This window comes from Pteropus medius, unplaced genomic scaffold (genome assembly GCF_902729225.1).
Source record: "Pteropus medius unplaced genomic scaffold, Ma_sr-lr_union100, whole genome shotgun sequence".
Classification (NCBI taxonomy): domain Eukaryota; kingdom Metazoa; phylum Chordata; class Mammalia; order Chiroptera; family Pteropodidae; genus Pteropus; species Pteropus medius.
The window spans coordinates 492927-511978 of NW_024345599.1; the positions used below are offsets into that span (position 1 = coordinate 492927).

The 19052-nt window shown below is 34.3% G+C and overlaps 1 long non-coding RNA gene across 2 annotated transcripts; it reads right to left on the minus strand.

The window, feature by feature from the left end:
* Window positions 1-10199: 10199 nt before the first annotated feature.
* LOC120611566 (uncharacterized) lies at window positions 10200-19052 on the minus strand. 2 transcript variants are annotated; one of them, XR_005655228.1, is made up of 3 exons: window positions 14829-19052; window positions 14640-14681; window positions 10200-13964 (listed from the first exon to the last, which is right to left on the minus strand). It is a non-coding gene; the product is annotated as an uncharacterized LOC120611566 (long non-coding RNA). The 2 variants fall into 2 exon arrangements; XR_005655227.1 differs by having other exon boundaries at window positions 14773-19051.

Below are 19052 nucleotides of genomic sequence, written 5' to 3' on the forward strand. Positions count from 1 at the left end.
AAAATCAGTGACAAAGACAGAATTCTCTGGGCAGCCGGAGAAAATAGGATGGTAATTTATAAAGGAAAACCCATTAGATTATCATCGGTCTTCTCAGCGCAAACATTACAAGCCAGAAAGGAAAGGAATCAAATATTTAAACTATTAAGTGAAAGGAAGTACCAGCCTAGAATAATATATCCAGCACATGGAACATTTTCAAGGATTGACCGCGTACTGGGACACAAACATAGCATCAACAAATATAAGACGGTTGAAATCATATGAGCAATATTCTCTGATCACAGTGATTTGAAACTAGAAATCAACTGTAAAAAGAAGTGGGAAGAATCACAAATACATGGAGATTAAACAATGTACTACTGAAGAATAACTGGGTCAGAGAAGAAATAAAAAGAGAGATCAAGAGATACATAGAAACAAATGATAATGATAGTATAACATATCAAAGCTTTTGGGACATGGCAAAAGCAATCATATGATGAAAGTTCTTATTATTACAGGCTTACCTCCAAAAACAAGAACGAGCCCAATAAAAAACCTAACACTACATTTTAAAAACTAGGAAAGGAAGAACAAATGAAGTCTAAAGTCTGCATAATAATAAAATAATCAAAATTCAAGCAGAAATAAATGAAATTGAAAGCAAAACAAAACAAAAAAAATAGAAAAATAAATGCAACAAAAGCTGGTTCTTTGTGAAGGTTAATAAAATTGACAAACCCCTGGCTAGATTCACTAAAGAAAAAAGAAAGGACACAAATAAACAAAATCAGGGATGAAAGAGGGGAAATTACAACTGACATCACAGAAATACAAAGGATCATACAAGAATACTATGAAAAAGTATAGAACACCTAATTTAATAACCTAGAAGAAATGGACAAGTACTTAGAAAAATACAACCTTCCTAGACTGAATCGAGAAGAACTAGAAAATCTAAATAGACTGATCAGCATTATGGAAATTGAAACAATCATCAAAAACCTACACAAAAGTAGAAGTCCAGGATCAGATGGCTTCACTAATGAATCCTACCATACATTCAAAGAATATTTAACATCAATTCTCCTCAAACTCTTCCAAAAAATTGAAGAGGAGGCAGTACTTCCTAACTCATTTTATGAGACCAATATCACTCTGATACCAAAACCTGGTAAAGATAACACAAAAAAAGAAAATTACAGACCAATATCTCTCATGAACACAGATGTAAAAATCCTAAATAAGATATAGCGAACCGAATACAGCAACATATTAAAAAGATTATACACCATGATCAAGTGGACTTCATCACAGGGCTGGTTCAACATATGGAAATCGACTCATGTGATACACCACATAAACAAATTAAAAAATAAGAATCATATGATCATATCAATAGATGCCAAAAAAGCCTTTGACAAGATACAGCAGTCATTTAAGATCAAAATTCTCAACAAAATCAGTATAGAAAGAAAGCACCTTAACACAATAAAGGCCATACATGACAAACCCTCAGCCAACATTATACTGAATGGTGAAAGACTAAAAACCTTCCCTCTAAGATCAGGAACAAGACAAGGCTGTCCACTATCACCACTGTTATTCAATGTAATGTTGGAGGCCCCAGTGAGTACAATCAGACAAGAGAAAGATATAAAAGGCATCCAAACGAGAAACAAAGAAGTCAAACTGTCACTATTTGTGGATGACATGATTCTCTATATAGAAAACCCTAAATACTCCACAAGAACACTACTAGAAACAATAGGCAAATACAGTAAAGTTTCTGGATACAAAATCAATGTTCAAAAATCCATAGCATTCCTATATTCCAATAACGAAGTGTCAGAAAAAGAAGTGAAAAAAATAGTTCCTTTTGCAACTGCAACAAAAAGAATAAAATGCCTAGGAATAAATCTAATAAAACATGTGAAGGACCTATATAATGAAAACTATAAGACACTATTAAAAGAAATTGAAGAAGATACAAAGAAATGAAAAGACATTCCATGTTCTTGGATTAGAAGAATCAATATAGTTAAATGACCTTATTACCTAAAGCATTATACAGATTTAATGCAATCCCCATCAAAATTCTATTGGCATTTAAAAAACAAATTGAACTAAGAAATCATCCGATTAGTATAGAAGCACAAAAGAGCCCGAATCACCAAAGCCATACTGAGAAAAAAGAACAAGGCTGCAGGCATCACTCTGCCAGACTTCAAACTATACTACAATGGACAATAATCAAAATGGCATGGTGTTGGCAGGAAAAGAGACACACGGACCAGTGGAACAGAGTCAAGAGTCCAGAAGTAAACCTATGTTTACATGGACAAATAATTATCGAAAGAAGAGCCAAAAACATACAGAGGAGAAAGTAAAGCCTCTTCAATAAATGGTGCTGGGAAAACTGGAAAGCCACCTGCAAAAGAATGAAACTACACTGTTGTCTATCACCACATAGCAAAATTAACTCAAAATGTATTAAGGTCATGAATATGAGACCTGAAACAATAACTTGTGCAGAAGAGAACATAGGAACTGAACTCATGGACCTTGGACTTAAAGATTTTATGAATTTGACTTGAATGGTAAGTGGAGTAAAAGCAAAAATAAATGAATGGGACTAAATCAAACTAAAAATTTTCTGTACAGCAAAAGAAACCATCCACAAGGTAAAGTGACAATCATCCGAATGGGAAAATATGTTTGCAAGCAATGCCTCCGATAAAGGCCTAATATACAAAATATAAAAAGAACTCCTACAACTCAATAACAACAAAAAATCAAACAATACAATAAAAAAATGGGCAGAGGACCTGAACAGACACTTCTCACCAGAAGACACACAAATGGCCTACAAACATATGAAAAGGTACTCATCATCGCTATTAGGGAATTGCAAATCAAAACCACAATGAGATACCATCTCACACCTGTTAGAATGGCTATAATCAACAGGACAACCAATAACAGATGTTGGAGAGGATGTGGAGAAATAGGAACCCTCATACACTGCTGGTGGGACTGCAGATTGATACAGCCACTATGGAAAACAGTATGGAGTTTCCTCAAAAAACTAAGAATTGATCTACCATATGATCCAGCAATCCCTCTACTGGGTATTTACCCCAAAGACTTGAAAATTCACATCCAAAAAGATATTTACACATCGATGTTCATAGCTACATTATTCATGTGGCCAGGACATGAAAGCAACTGAAGTGTCCTACGATAGATGATTGGCTAAAGAAGCGGTGGTACATATATGCAATGGAATATTACTCAGCCATAAGAAGAGATGAAATACTGCCATTTGCAACAACTTGGATGGACCTCGAGATAATCATTCTAAGCGAAATAAGCTATACAGAAAAAGTGGAAAACCACATAGTATCACTTATATGTGGGATATAAACCTGAAAGCAACAAACAAACAGGACAAACAAACAGAGACTTATGGACTATAGACTTGTGGTTACCAGAGGGTGGAAAAGAGGGAGAATGTAGATGGGGTAAAATGGGTCAAATATGTGGTGACAGAAGGAAATCTAACTATGGGTGGTGAACACAATACAATATGTGCTTTACAGTTGAAATGTACACCTGAAACTTACTGGATTTTGTTAACCAATGTCACCATCAAAAATAATCAATTAATAAAAGCAATAAATAAATAAATAAATAAGAATGGAATGAGGTACTGATACATGTTGCCTAATGGTAAAATCATTATGCTAAGTAAAAGAAGCCAGCCACAAAAGGCCACATGCTGTATGATTCCATTTATATGACATATTCAAAATAGTCAAATTCGTAGTGACAGAAGCGAGTAGTGGTTGCCAGAGGCTGGGTAGAAGGGGAAATGGGGAGTGACTGCATAATGCGTATGGGGCTCCCATTTGGTGTAGTGAAAAGTTCTGGAACTAGATATTGGTGATGTTGAACAACATTACAAATGTACTTAATGCTACTGAATTGTACACTTTAAAATGGTTAAAATGGTAAATATTATGCTATGTGCATATTACCAGGATAAACAGTAAAATGTAAAACAGTCCTCTTACTAAAACTAGCCTTCAAAAGTACTTAAAGAAATCTAATATAAAATACAAAATATAAAATGTTTAAGAAGTCGAAGTTAAACCTATTGGTGTTAGAATAAGAAAAAAATGCTAAGAAAAAAAGTTAGTTCTCATTAATGTCAAGGAAAAATCTGAAATCTAGGCTAAAGGGAGCTAATATAGTTAGCTATTAGCCAATATGTCTACTCTTATGTAAATGGATGATAGTGGCAGGGTTTTTCAAGAAGTGTAGAGCCCAGCAAACCTCAATTATTGTCCGACCCTAGAACCTAAGTCATAGGCCGAGAATCTTAAAGTACTTTCCTTCAGCTCAGTTCATTTCCAAACACAAGGGAAATGATTCTTTGAAGTCAGGGAAGGCAGAAAATCAGAATTGTACTATTCCTAGCTCCCCATCTGGCTCAACACACTCATTTCCCCTACTCTAGCTTTCTATGCACTTGTAAAGGCTAAATTTCAGAGGTGGAATACTTACTTCAGTGTAGTGGGGTAAATGTCCAGCAGGGGGAGATGGTAGATTATCCTACATTCAGGAATAATACAGAATTCTAAACATGACTAATATTTACATAGAGCATTTTTGAAACTGGGCTAAGTTTTTGAAATAAGTCTAATTTTTACAATTCACCTGAAATTAAATAGATTAATACTTTTTTTTTACAATTATTCATTTAAAAACGTGAAAGTTTCCAAATTATATTTAAAATATTCACTCTAGCTATATCCTCAATTCAGAATGGGGAGAATTAACTAAATATTTTGTTAGAAATCTAGTTGTGCTTTATTTGCTTGAATACAGCCATTATAGCTATATTATATATTTTATTCTTAGTAGAAAAATATGCAAATGTCTCTAAAATTGTTCAAAAACTTTTTAAAAAGAAATATTAGTGATTTTTACCCACATACAATTTCAAAACCTACTTCCACTTATATGTATTTTAGTATTCCAGTATATCTGTTTTCCTTGCTGACTCTAAACTATCTCAAATAAATATGTAAATTTGATATTTACCATTAAGAATCCTTAATCCAGCACTTTAGACCACTCAACCACGCTACGACCCAGATTCTTAAAAGTACTTGATAGCTGCACAATTACCTCATACAATTCTCTCTGCGTATTCATAATTTCCTAGACCAGAAGGAGACGAGGTATGAAATAAAACAGAAATCATGATTTTATGACTATAATTCTTCTAAATTTATGTTATTATCCAAAAGATAATTATTATGTAAACACAAGATTTTTAAGATTACTCATCTCATCCTTTTCCAAAACAGGACTTCAAACAGTCCTTACAAGATTTTTAAACAAGCTTAGTGATAATTCAATAACATAAAATTCATCTATTTAAAATTAAATAAAATTCAGTGGTTTTTATTATATTTAGAACACTTTCATCATCTTAAAAAGAAATCTCATACCCATTAGCAGTCACTCCCTGTCTTTGTCCCTTGGGGCTGCTATAACAGAATACCAAAGACTGGGTAACACATAAACAACAGAAATTATTTCTCACAGTTCTGGAGGCTAGGAAGTCCAAGATCAAGGTGCTGGTGGATTCAGTGTCTGTTGAGGGCCCACTTCTTGGTTCATAGACAGTCATCTTCTTGCTATAACCTTATCAATTGAATGGGATGAGGGAGCTCTCTAGGGTCTCTTTTTAAGGGCTCTCATCCCATTCGTAAGGACTCTACCCTCATGACCTAATCACCTCCCAAAGGCCCTGCCTTCAAATGTTATCACACTGGAATTAGGTTTCAACATGAATTTGGGTGGGGAGGCCACAAACTTTCGGTCTATTGTACCCCCATTATCTGCCACCCTATCCCCATGAGCCCTAGACAACCACTTAACTTTGTCTTTACAGATTTGCCTATTGCAGATATTTTCATATAAATGGAGCCATACGATGTGTTCTTTTGTGACTGAATTATTTCACTTCAAATGCTTTTGAGGTTTGTCCATATTACAACATGTATCACTTCTTCGTTCCTTTTATTTGTGCCAGTGCTTCATTATATGGAAATAGCATATTTTATTTATTCATTCATCAGTTGGATATTTGGGTTGATTCCACTTTTGGCTATAATGAATAATGCTGCTATGAATATTTGTGTATAAGATTTTATGAAGACATGTTTTCATTTCTCCTAGGTATATAGCCAGGAGTGGAACTGCTCAGTCATATGGTATTCCTATCTTAAGATTTTTGAGGAACTGCCAAATTATATTCCAAAGTGGCTACACCATTTATAATTTAGTCAGCAATGAGTGTTTCAATTTGTCTATATCCTCATTTGCTTTTTTTATTATAGCCACCATAATGGGTGTAAAGCGGTATCTCATTGTGGTTTTGATTTGAATTTATTTAATGACTAATGATGTCGAGTGTCTAGTTATGTTTTTGTTATCCATTCACATACGTTTCTGGGGAGAAATATCTATTCGGATCTTTTGCCTATGTTTTAATTGGGTTATCTGTTTATTATTGAGTTATAAGAGTTCTTTATATGCTCTGGATACAGATGCTTATCAAATATATGATTTGCAAATATTTTCTCCAATTTTGTGCAATTTCTGTTCCCTTTCTTGGTGGTCTTTGAAGCACAACGTTTTTAATTTTGATGAAGTTCAATTCATGAATTTCTTCATTCATCATTTGTGCTTTTATTATCATACCTACAAAATCACTAACTCGAGGCCACGAAGATTTACTCCTGTTTTATCTTGAAGTTTTAAAGTTTTAGATATTATTTAGGTTTGTGATCCATTTTGAGTTAATTTATACATATGTTGTGATATAGGAGTCCAACCAGATTCTTTTGCATGTGTATACTTAGTTGTTCCAGTCTCATTTTCTGAAAAGACTGTTCTTTTCCCCATTGAACTGTCTTGGCACCCTTGTTAAAAATCAAATTGATATCACTTATATGTGGGATATAAACCTAAAAGCAACAAATGAACAGGATAAACAGAAACTATGGACATAGACAATAGACTAGTGGTTACCAGAGGGTAGGAGGAAGTGGGGAGGAAGGAGGTAGATGGGGTAAAAAGGGTCAAATATGTAGTGACAGAGATCTGAGAGGGGAACACACAATGCAATATATATATATAAGGCATATATATATATATATATATATATATATGCCTTACTGTTATATAATATATATATATAAAGGCATATATATATATATATATATATATATATATATATATATATATATATATATGCCTTACTGTTAAATTGTACACATGAAACTTACTGGATTTCATTAACCAATGTCGCCAAAAAATAATAATAATAATTTAGAAAATCAAATTAAACTTAACTTGGCCCTTAAAAAAATCAAATTGACCCCAGATTAACAGGTTTATTTCTGGACTCTGTTCCATTGGATCATTCTGTTCCAATGATCTGTGCGTATCCTTATGCCAGCACAACACTGTCTTGATTAGTCGTTTTGTATTAAGCTTTGAAATTGGGAAGTGTGAGGTCTCCAATTTTGTTCTTTTTCAGCATTGTTTTATTTGTGGCCCCTTGCATTTCCATTTGAAGTTTAGGATCAGCTTGAATATTTCTACAAAATGCCAGGTGGGGTTTGATAGGGATGTACTGAAACTGTAGATCAATTTGGGAAGTATTGCTATCTTAACAATATTCAGTCTTCTAATCTATGAAATGTCTTTGCATTATTAGATATATTTTTACTTTCTTTAAACAATGTTTTGATATGATGTGTCACATTGATGTTAAACCAACTTTACATTACTGGGATAAACACCAGTTGGTCATGAAGTATAGTCCTTTTTATATGTTGCTGAATTTGATTTTCCAGTATTTTTTTGAGCATCTTCAACATACAGGCTGTTTTTCAGCTTTGGGGCAACATCGGAAACTATTCCTTCATATTCCTTCAGTTTTTTCTGTCCTTTTGTCTCCTCCTCTGGTATACCCATTATGAGTGCATTTGTGTGCCACATTTCTCTAAGGCTCTGTTCATTTTTCTTCACTCTTTTCAAGTCCAGAATTTCCACCTGGGGTGTATATCTGTGTGTACTCTTTTACTGACTTTTTCTTTTTGATGAGTCATTGTCATAATATATTCCTTTAATTATTTAAACACAGCTTTTTAAAGGTCTTTGAATATATTTATAATAGCTACTTTGAAGTCCTTGTCCACCAAGTTCAACATATGATGCCCCTTAAAGGCAACTTCTACTTTTTTTTTTCCCTGTTTATGGGTCACACGTTCCTGTTTCTTTGCATGTCTTATAACTTTTTACTAATCTGAAGAGTTTAGGTAATATATTGCAGCAGCTCTGGAAATTGACTGCCCCACTCCAAGGTTTGTTGCTCCAAGGTTTAGTAACTCAGCTACACTCAATCTATTCCCCTGCAATGTGCAGTCTCTAATTTTCCTGTATTTTTTTTTAATCTTTAAACCTGGCTTCCTAAGGGTCATCCCTGGGTCAGAGTTGTGCTTAAGCCCTTGAATCAATAAGGTTTTCATTTTTGGCTGTTTGATCTGTGTGTCTTGGATACTGCTTTCGCACTTCAGGGACTTTTACAAGTTTGTCCCATATGTCCCATTAGTCAAGGACTAACAACAAAGCAGTTTCCTCTCCAGTTGCTCCTGAGAGTGTGGCCTTAGGTATGTGCACATTCTTTCATATCACCAGGCTTCCTTTGCTGTCTCTTATTATTAGCTTTTATTTTGGAAAATTCACTGGAGGCATAAATTGCTCCACAGTCCAAATAAAGTTAGGCACCTCAAGCAGGGACACGGTGTTGCCGGTCTTTGAGGTTTTCTATGACCCCCTCCTTGGCAGAACCTCTGTATTATGGAACAGTGTCTGGGAGAGATGGGAGCTGCCATTTGGCTTGCCGACCCCACTGGAATACCTCTTTTGTAACACCAACTGGAGGGGGTGGTGGTGTAGCCTCTAGTTAGTAGTTGTAATCTCCTACTACTATTACTGGTTCTACAGATTTTGAATAAAATGGTTTTCAATTCCTTGTAAATCCTTTTATCATTCAACAGAGACTTCAAATGATTATCTTTGCTAATTTTGAACAAGTAGACAGATATTTTTCTGAAGAGACCTATTTTGAGCTCTGTACATTACCATCTGAAAGTTCTTTGCATTACAATTTTCAACTGACTATGCAGAAACTGGTTATCAAGTTCGTGCATTTAATGTAGTGCACAAAGCTGATTACAAATAGAAAAATGAATTTCTAATTTTTAAAAGTTAAAAATGTTTAATTAAAAAAAATTACATACTTTATTCTCTCATTACCCCCGGTAACAAAAAGTTGCCTACAAATATATACAAGGGGAAAATACAGCATATGAAAAATTCGGTATTGTTAAATTTCATACATGACAATAACTGTGCTATTGTATCCAGGGCTGGAATACTCATAATTGCCCAGGATGTCAAACTATTAAATAGGTCCTCATTCATTCATACTTTCAGCACTTTTTACAGAAAGGCTCAGGCAACCTCCGTTCATTCAGAGAGTAAAGTATAGAAAATGCACATTACCTCGGTAGGCTACTGCCTTCTTAGATAGATAATCTTCCATTGCATTTCTTTAAGTCATACTTTGATTTGCTATACAAAAGGTAGGAAATGCTTTTATATTGTTTTTCCCTTTTGGCTTCTTGATGAAACTTTATAGATTTTTCTATCATTTTATATGCCAAACCTTTGAAAAGTAGACATTAAAATCTAAATTTTACCAAAGAAGGAATCAAGAGATAAAGTACTTAACTGGCGTTCAAGGTCATGTAATTCATTAATGACAAACCTAGAACTAGAAGCAATGGAAGGACTTCCCAACATCCAGCCTTTAGCTCTGTGTACCAAATCTAATTAGATACACTAATATTCTTCCTGGCAAGCTGAAAAAAATTGGTTTTATTGTTATATACTTAAAAGTAGACTTTAATTCACACGTACTATTATGCTCCTTGGAAAGCTATCCTTTTTTGAGTATTATGAAAATAAAGCACTGATAATTCAAGTCAACAATATATTCTGTTAAACACTGTTGCCCACTGTCTTAGTCAGATCAGGCTATTATAACAAAAATGCCATACACTGGGTGGCTTAAAAACACCAGAAATTTATTTCTCACAATTGTGGAGGCTGGAAGTCCAACATCAGGGTACCAGTATGGCGGGTTCTGGTGAAAGTCTTCTCAGCTTGTAGACAGTTGCTTTCTTGCTATATCTTCACACGGTGGAGAGAAAGGTCATATCTTTCTTGTCTCTTCCTATAAAGGCACTAATCCCATTCATGAGGGCTCCATCTTCACGACCTAATTACCTCCCAACGTCCCCACCTCCATACACCATCATATTGGGGGTTAGGGTTTTAACATATGAATTTGAGGGGAGGACACACAAATACTCAGCCCACAGAATGCATATTTATTAGAAACAGAATTTCCTTATGACTCTATTTAAAAACCTAAAAATTTAAATGAAGTGAAAAGTAGTATCAATTAAAAAGAAATCTTTAAAAATATACTACCAATTTTAGATTCTTTTTTTTTCTTTACAGTAAACCATTTTGTGATATAAAAGGTAAAGAGAAAATTACTACTATGTTGATAAAAGTTATATGAAGCACCACAGACTTATCTACGTTTCTTTCTAGATCATGCCCAAGGCCTAGAGGAAGAAGTTATGATAAAAAGGAAAATAAAATGCTAGAAATCTAATAACTTTATCATTGAACATTAAATCAATATTTATGTCAACAAGTTTACACAAATACTAAGAAAGTATTCTTTTTACACAATTGGGATAGCAAACCAAAATTTCTATATTTTTCTAGAAATTTTTTCACCGAAGGAAAAGAGCTATTCTTATACAAATCTTGTTTTACTTAGTCATGAAGATCCTTCAAGAGTTTTCAAATAATTAGGTTTGGCTTATTTGTATAGCTATGTATTTAATCTTAAGTGAATTAAAACACTGATCAAGAGAACAATTGGGGCAAAAAAGATGCCCAGGGAATAATTATTGAACAAATGGCAAACCTAAGAGAAAAAGTTTTTTCTTCTGTAACATTAATTTATGTTTAGAAAAGTTTCTTCAATAATCTGAATATTGCTAGGAGTTAAATAATCAAATCCCTTCTCACAATGGGAAGTTCTATGTGATCTTAAAGATCAAAATATCATGTTCTGAAAAACAACAAAAACAGTTATTAGGAGTATAAAACTTAAGAAGAAAAAAAAAAGGATTCTCTATATGAGGTTACCTATTGGGGAAGCTATCACATTTACTTTGAAGCAGCTAAAGCTTTTTTCCAGGTATATAGGCAAAATTCCACACCATTAAATACTCCTTTTTAAACACTTTTGTCACTTGGCTTCCAGCACACCAGTCTCCTGACTTTTCCTAGCTCACTGGAGGGTTCTTCTCAGGCTTTTGCTAGTTCCTCCTCTTCTCTACTTCTTAATGTTAGTATACCCCAGGGCTCAGTCCTTTGTCACTTTCTCTTTCCTAGCTGCACTGTGATCTCATCCAATGTCATGGCTATTCACCAATGACACCCAAATTAATTCTGCCAGGTCTCAACTTGTACCTTGAACTCTAGACTTAGATATCCAACTGCCTACTCATTATCTCCAACCTAACATGGCCACAATAGAAATCTCGATTCCATACTTCTCTACATCCCCTCCTCCTCCAGTATTTCTCACTTCTGCATCCTAGAATTCACCCAGATGCTCAGTCAAAAGCCTAGGAGTCATCCTTTACCCTCTCTTTTGCTCTCCTTATACCCATTATCAGCAGATCCTATCTTCTCTACCTTTAAGTAGAGCCTGAATCAAATATCTAACCACCTCCTCATCAACCATACTAGTCTAAGACTGTTGTCCGGAATGCTGTAATAACCTAACTTGTCTCTTTCACCCTAAATCCTCTTCGGTCCAAACTTCACACAGAAGCTCTGTACAGGTAAGTCAAATTATGTTATTCTTCTGGCTCTCAATCCTTCTAATGGCTTCCCATTACATATCCATACCGAGCTATAAGGGCCTTCAAGAACTACTCTCCGGCTTTCTCTTATTTCATTTCTTACCATTCTTCTCCCTTAATCACTATTTTATATCCTTACAGGCCTCTCTGCTATTCTCCAAACAGTCCAAATAAGTTAATATTTTTAAGCCCTTTTAACTGACTTTACCTCTGCCTAGAATGCTCTTTTTCCAAATATTCACATGGCCCATGCGCTTATTTCATTAGGGTCTCTGCATATGTCACCAACTCAAACAGGCCTTCTTTAACCAACTTATCTAAAATTGCGACCCTCTCAACATTCTGTCGCTATTCCTTGCTTTTTCTTTATAGTACCTGATGTCATATATTTATTTACATTTTTATTATCTGTCTTCCCCAATGGAATATAGTAAATTCCACAAAAGCAGGTACTTTGTATTGGTCACAGCATGCAGAAGGCTATCTGGCACAAAGTAAGCTCAATAAATATGTATTGAATCAAAAAGTGAATGGATAAATGGGATTCTATTCTGAACATTTACCCAGTAATATTGTTTATTTTGTTTTGCTTTGAAAGAGAAAAAAGAACTACAAAAATGTAGTTCTTAAAAACAAAAATTGTTTGATTTCTCTCAAATGATATGAATTTTATTAAAAGGGAGAGTTATTCAGTAGCACTGAAGCAAAATTTTATAGTAAATTTTCAGCATATTTTAGCTATTATACACATTTTTTAAGCTTCAGAATTATCCCTGAAAATAAAGTTGCAATTAATTAATTTGTGCCTGAAGACTTAAAAAAGGGATATATACACAGACATACAAAATAGAGCAATTTCATGAAATCAAACCAGTAATAAATAGGAATGTCTCGATTATCCCACAATTCTCTCCTCTTGCTTCTCTCATCAAATTGCTACCAGTGAAGGCCAACGAATCTACCAACTACTTAGAGCCAGCTTTTAGAGTTAGTAATGTATCCTGTTAATTTGGTGTTGGTACTGCTGTTCACAGTAAGAAAAGTGGCAATAAAGGGAGGGAGGTTGGGGGAGGAAGGCAAAAAAAGGCAAAGGGATTAAGAGGTACAAAAGGATAGTTGCAGAATTGACATGGAGATGCAGAGGATAGCCTGGGAAGACGGTTAATAATGTTGTAATAAATATGTAAGGGGGGATCACTATGCTGTACATCTTAAACTGGTATGTTATTGTATGCCAACTATAATTGGGAAAAAAAACCTCATTGATTATACAATGTAAATACAAAAAACTAATTGTCTATTGTATTTCAATAAAGCCAGAAAAAAAGTGGCAATATCCACAGAGGTTTCATGGAGGCAGCAGAGTATTTTGCATGAATATGTCCATCGTTTAACTGTCACTGTATTACTTGTTCTCTTTCATCAAAGCAGCTTATACTCCACAATGTGAAAAATCTCAGCACATGACGATGTATCTCTTTATATAAAATTTGTTAAAAGGCAAAGCTTAATAATGAAATCATTTTTCACTAGTAGGCTAAAGAATTTAGATCCTGAAAAACAAAATTAACCACATCAAAGTTCTCCTGAGCCATAGATAGAAGGCCAGTCTAAGCACTCACTAAGAATGTCAGTCTGCTGGTGAAAAGAATTTGGAAACTCAAGTTGAGCCAGTTGGCCTCTCTAGCAACAAGGAAGGAAATTAGTCCAGTATGCTCGGTTTGTTTCTGTCAGCATTCATTTCATGTTGATCATGGGATTTATACTCTCTGATCAGGGGACAGAAGAACGATGAATACTACTTCTTATGAAAAGTTTCAAGCCTTGTAACCCCTCTGAAAATAAATAGTCCAAATACCAGTTCCATTTCTTTCCCTGTAGGCACAAAAAGGGGAAAATTACTCATCAAATATTTACTATGTTTATTCTCTACCTCCTCTTCTTTGCCTAGGAAGAGTTCCCAGCATCTTGGGTACACATATGAAGAGTTAGCTCAGAGGAGACAGGTTCACAACTGGAACTCAATCATTAAGTAATATTCAAACCAGAAAGCACCCAATGTTTAAGGGCTAAACATTCTTTTTATTGCACTGGCAAAAAAATTTAGCTGTTCAACTGAGTAAGTACTGTGAAATGGAAATGGGTCATCATTCCCACTCTCTAGGAATTCAGCATCTAAAATAGATAACATGGGAACAAATATTATGTTAAACATGAACACAGCAGAGTTTCTGTAATAACAAGACAACTGTGTTCGGTTTTGTTGAATCAGCCTTATTATAGTCACACTTTGAATACATGAAACTGCACTCTAAAATGAGACACACGGTCACAATAACAAGAGTCAAACTATGACTAGCTACATCTCTAGATAAGACTATAGAAACTATGTGCCAATAAATTCACATAAATTAATTCAAAAAGCAAACACTTTACTTTGATTTTTTGGAGGCATCAGACTTAAGATCTGAAGAAAAGTGAAAGTATAAATTCTTTTGATGATATAAAGTTGTATAAAATCCCTGAACATGATAAAATAAATTTATTTACCCGAATAGAGCTCATGTTTACTGTCCTTTCTTCTGGCCGTTCCTTAAAACACACACACACACACATAAAAAATAAATTAAAATAAGGAACTGGCATCATATGGAGATGAAAATATTTGGTTAGCAAAAATTACCAGAAAATTAAGATGGCTATTTACTGTCTGATTCATTTGCTACATTCTGTTCCTACCATCATTCTTAGATTCTTCTAAATAAACATCTGCTATAACCTTCCACATTTCTTCCTAGAAGCACAAAGAGAAGGAAAATAAAATCACAGATGCTAAAGTGGGCACCATTTTGCTAATCTATGGCCTCATTTTTTTTTTTAATTCTGTGTTCAGCCACTGGGACGAAGATGGAATTACCAGAGAGAAGGCTTTTTCTGAGGAATAAGATACCCAAACTGAGTCTTGAAGGATGAGGAGGAAGTCTGGTAAGGCAGTCTGTGTGCACAGAAGATTCTATAAAACTCTGTAATTCCTTATGAAAACTCAGACTTAAGTGATCCCATTTATTCCCTGGCCTTAACTATCACTTACCGTATTTTACTGAAAAGCCATCAATTCTAATAACATTTCTATACATCACTAAGAAAAAACTCTGTTACTAAACTATATATAACACAATACCTTCTTGACACTTAGAATTTTTTATTTTATAATAACTGAAAGTTTTAGATGTAGGCAAATTTTGTTCATATCATTTTTATAAACATGAAATGGTAAATATATACAAAATGAAGTAGTAAAAGTATTTCTAAACTTTACTTTCAGACTCCAACTCTTCTTAATTACATTTCTACTCAAAAGTTGTGGATATCTATGTTCTCACAATAGCATCCTCTGTGCCAGAGTGTTGATGATGCAGCATTTCTTAAAAGAACTAAAAGCTATTGGTGCTGGGGTCCCAGTTACATCAAGTTAACCTACTTTTGGCTCCTGTTTCAAGAAAAGTCCATAACATGTATGGTTCACCACTTCCCTCCCCTCTTCCTCCACGTCATTTGGTTTCTGAAACTTAAAACAGCGCTCTAATATTGTCTCCAAAAATTTTTCCCAAGCTGCTGACATCCATTCTACAAAGTCTGATTCTGGCAATCTGCCTATGCACACGCAAAAACAGCAAATGACAACTATGTCATGATTGCTGCCTGGCTGACATCAATCAGAAAAGATGCATCCTGATCTCTGAGAAGTTAAAAAGTGTTTTTGGAACTGATGAAATACAGTCCATGCTGATGAAGTCCATATATATTTTTCTAGTTCCAACCCCTCAACTGAGCTCCAAGCCCTCATTTCAAACCGCCTACTTACATTTCTTCTTAGATGTCTAACAGACACCTCAAACTTACGTAGGTTAAAACAGAACTTGATTCTCAACTTGCCTCCCCTCAATAAACAAAATAACCTCTCTTGTTCTTTCATCAGTATTCCTCTTACTAATAAATGGAACCACCTTCAACTTGGTTCCTCAATTCATAAAATTCAAAAGTCCTTTTCTTTTTTTCATTCCCACTTCTAATCAAGCTATCATTAGGTCATGTCTGTTCTACCTCTGTAATACATCTCAAATCATTCCACTTCTATCCATCTCTACTACCACCACTTGAATACAAACCAATATTAGTATCTCTTATCTAAACTCTATCAATAGCCTCATGGTTGGTGGCCCTGCTTCCACCTGGGCCTCCTTTTATTACTCTTATCCTCCATGAAAAAGCCAAAGTGATCTCCATTAAACATCAACTCAGATCATACTACAACTCTGCTTAAAAATCTTTTGTTTCCCATGTCACTCCTAACAGACATGCAAGATAGATGATGGCCCCTGTATCTCTCCAACTTTATCTCATTCCATTTTCCCTCTTGTTCTTGAACCACTAATAGGTCAAACTGGCCTGCCTTTTTCCCTTGAACCCCTTGAGCCATTGTTCTGTTCTCAATGCCTGGAACATTCTTCCAGCTATTCCTAAGCTGGCTTATTCTCATCTTTAAGAAGAAATCTCAGATCAAACATCACCTCTGCAAAAAGGCCCTCTTGAACACTCATCCTCAACAACTCTCCAGTCACTCTCTCTCTCTCATCCCACCCTGCTTATGTCCCTCACAGTCTTTCTCAAAATTTAAAATTATCATGTCTACTTATTTCATTACTTGCTTATTGTTAGTTCTCGTTAGCATATAAACTCCATTTGGGTAAAGATGGCATCCATTTTCTTAAGCACTGTATTCCTAGTGCAAGATATATAATGGACACTAAATAAATATTTGTTGAATGAAAAGAACAACTAGCTATTAATTCAAAGGTAATTTATGATAAGAAAACCTACAGGCTCTACGAATGTTCATAATATCTCAACTCATTAAGAGAGCTGAATTCTTTGATACTGAGAACTGATTGGCCAAATTAAACTACTGAATCATCTCCCAAAATCTGGCTAATTTAAAATATTTATAATGTGATAATTCAGTAAAATAAAATTGCCAAAATTAAATCATACTAACATGGTATCAGAGGTTATTTTTACCACCTCAAAAGTAAGCTAACTTAGACAGTGAGATATTGGTGATAATGAAGGCAAACTCAAAAGGCACTCTTTTAAAAGAAAGAGCAGTATTAAAGCCTGGTATTTTCAGAACCATATATAAACATCATTGATTACAAAAATGGCAGTTTCACCTTCTGCCAAATGTGCTCTATGCCACTAGAATTTAACCTTCCAGAACCAGCCTTCCTTAAACATTTTAAAAACCATTTTCTCATTTAAAAGAATATATCGATTCTTGATCCCACAAAATAAATTTGCTTACCTATGTCCAAGTTGTTAAAATTTACTACTTTAGAGACTGAGCTTTATAATTAACACGCACACACACACACACACTGTCTAGGAGAAAAAAAAATTGGCTTATGAAAATCAACTCTACTCCTATGATTCATTACATGCTTTTCCAAATAAGAATTGGATGCAACTGTGTTGACAGGGTATGGAGAAATGGACACCCATTCATTGTTAGCGGTAATGTAAACTGGTGTAACCTCTACTGAAAGCAATTCGACAGTACGTAGCAAAATTAAAAAGATATATCCATTTGAAAGCAATTCCACTTGGAGCAATTTTATCCAGCAAACACACCTGCATATGTTTGAAATGATGCATACAGTTCAGGAAAATTCACTAAAGTATAATTTAATAGCAAGATTAGACACAATTTAAATGCTCAACTTATAAATAATATGTTTAACTTACGTTAGCGCCATACAATACTACAGACATCAAAAAGAATGAAGCAGCCCGTTATGTATAAATAGTAAATGAAAGCCAAGATATTAAGTCAAAAAAAAATCAAGAAGAGAAGTATGTATAGTATATAGTTTTGAAAAAGATTATTTACACAGAAATATACAGTATGTCTCTGGAAGGATATTTAAGAAACTGAGAGTGGTTGCCTTATCATAAAAAGTGTCCACATGGAGTTGCTCTCTCAGGATGAGATCATGAGGAATTCTGGGGACCCACTCCCCAGCAAAATGGGCAAAGCTGACAAAAACAATTTTTAAAACCCAGCACTTAATGTCTCTAGAAATTGTCCTAAGGACATACAGCAAACATAAAAATATTTATTCAAGAAAAATACTAAAATTCCATAGAAACAGAGAGTGTGTGGGTCATGGGAGCCATGACCTGTTTCTTCCTAGTGAGTATGGCCGAGGAGTCAGGGCTGTAAATGCCTACATTAAAAATAAAGGAAGATCTCAATTCAATAATCTAACCTACTGTCTTAAAGAAACTAAAAAAGGAGGTCAAACTAAAACCAAAGCAAGAAGGAAGTAAATTATAAAGATGAGAGCAGAAATAAATTAAATAAAGAATATAAAAAGTCACACGATTTGATTTCAATACTAAAAAGTTACATTAATTAAAACGATGTGGTATTAGCATGAAGACATACAGACCCATAGAATAGGATAAAGAGCTCAGAAATAAACCCTCATGTATATGATCAAACGATCTTTGACAAAGGTGTCAAGACCACTCAAAGGGGAAAGAATAGTCTCTTCAACAAATGGTGCAGGAAAAACTGGGTATCTACAGGCAAAAGAATAAAGTTGGAACCTTACTTTACGTCATACAAAAATTAATTCAAAATGGATTAAAGACCTAAATATAAGACTTTAAATATAAAATTCATATAAGAAAACATAGGAAGAAAGCTTTATGACATCGGATTTTTGTAATGATTTCTTGGATATAACATGAAAAGTACAAGCAACAAAAGCAAAAAGAAACAAAAAAATAGCCAGTAGGACTGCATCAAACTTAAAACTTCTATGTATTAAAGGAATCAACCAACAGAATGAAAAGGCAACCTACGGAATGGGGAAAATTTTCTGTAAATCTTGTATCTGA